The sequence below is a fragment of the Vigna radiata genome, unplaced genomic scaffold (assembly GCF_000741045.1).
Source record: "Vigna radiata var. radiata cultivar VC1973A unplaced genomic scaffold, Vradiata_ver6 scaffold_644, whole genome shotgun sequence".
In the NCBI taxonomy this organism is placed as follows: domain Eukaryota; kingdom Viridiplantae; phylum Streptophyta; class Magnoliopsida; order Fabales; family Fabaceae; genus Vigna; species Vigna radiata.
Genome location: NW_014543994.1, coordinates 1 through 1,895, shown reverse-complemented (window position 1 = coordinate 1,895; position 1,895 = coordinate 1).

Genomic DNA, 1,895 nt, shown 5'->3' with positions numbered 1-1,895 from the left:
TGGTTCACACTCCTTTCACCTTGCTTAATAGAGTGGATTTCTTGGAGTAAATCTGAAAATTTAAAGTGATCCCCTTTAGAAAATCTTTCTTTCAATTCTTCCCATAGTTCTTGTGCATTCTCCATATATATCACACTCTCTGCTATTTGGGGTGAGAGAGTCTTGGTGATCCAAGATAGCACCATCATGTTGCTTCTTTCCCAAGAATCGAAAAGACTATCATCCTTTCTTGGCTTTGTGATTCCTCCATCTATGAATTTCAGTTTGTTCTTTGAGAGGAGGGCTCTCCTCATGGTTCTACTCCATGAAGTGTAGTTGGATTCATTTAGAACCTGAGATATGAGGGAGGTGCCTAGGTTCTCCCCTGGGTGTAGGTAGTATGGACTAATGGATTGTTGGTTTGGTCCACCTTCTCCATAACAATAAGAAAACTTTAAAGAAAGTAAGAGTGAGATCAAGAAAAAGAAGAATATGCAGCGGAATCAGTGGCAGAACAGGTCCAAGACATCTCATAAAAAAGAAGTAAACAAAGATCGCTGTCGTGATAGACATGTCTTGGTCTATTAAGTACACTAAACCCTTATTAATGATGTTGCAGCCACAAAATATACAATTCACTGTGCATCAATAATTTCCCAAAGCCATGGTCTGTTACACTTTTCTGTTTCTTTTTACTGAACTAAGCATGTTGTTGACTTCAATTTCATCTTCAACTGATACCTTTAACGGTCGCAGTCCCTTCCTGATGGCGCAACCTTGGTGTCAAAAGATGGAACATTTGAAATGGGTTTCTTCAGTCCAAGCAACAATAATACAACTACAAATCGTTACCTTGGAATATGGCACAAAAGTATCCAAGTTAAAACCGTTGTTTGGGTTGCCAACCGTGAAAACCCAGTTAAGGATAACTCCAGCAAGTTAAGCATAAGCACACAAGGAAAGCTTGCGATCCTCAGCAATAACAACACTCTCGTTTGGTCACTAAACACAACGGAAGTAACAAAAGCGTAGAGTATAATTGTTCAGCTTTTGGACTTAGGGAACATGGTGGTAAGATATGAGAAAGATTCAAATCCACGGAATTTCTTGTGCNAAATCTTTGACTATCCTCTTGATACTTTTCTTCCAGGAATGAAGATTGGATGAAACCTTAAGAAGGGTCTCATTTGGCGATTAACCTGATAACGGTTGATTTAACGTGTTTNTGTGTGTACATTTTGTTAACAAATCAACTCCTTCATAGCTTTTACCTTGTTTTATCCTCAAGTTTAGTGTGTTTCCTAGTTTTCTTGTGTTTTATTTATTTTATGCTTATTTTTACCTTTAATCTCTTTGTTTGAGTGTGTGAAATAAATGAATAGGAAGCAATTCTAGTGGAGGAAAATGAGCAAGAACTCAAGGGAACATGTTTTGGAACAATAAAAGATTAATTTGAAGCAAACACCCATGTTGGACACCTTTGGAATTGCACAAGAACTTGAATTTTAGAATGCTGTCAAAACAGCCTGTAACTGAGCATAAGCTGAGCGGCAACTAAGCTATATGTCTCTGGAATGCTGCAACTAAGGTGCAATTGAGGTGCAACTGAGCGCTCTGCTCTCTGGAATGTTGGCGTTGCGTGCAGCTGGGGTGCAGCTGAGCGCTCTGTCATTGGAAATCTGCCATTGGGGTGCAGTTGGGGTGCAGCTGAGCGCCCTGCTCTCTGGAATGCTGCCACTCGGGTGCAGCTGAGCGGTGACGACACTGATGTGTCAAAATGGGTTATTTAAAAATGGTTCTCACAATTTTTTGGGCATTCTTCTCCTCTTACACTTCATTCTTCACCTAGAGAGATTGGGAGAGGCCCTTGGAGGCTATTTAGGGTGTTGGGAAGCTCTCACACTCCTCCTTGGGTC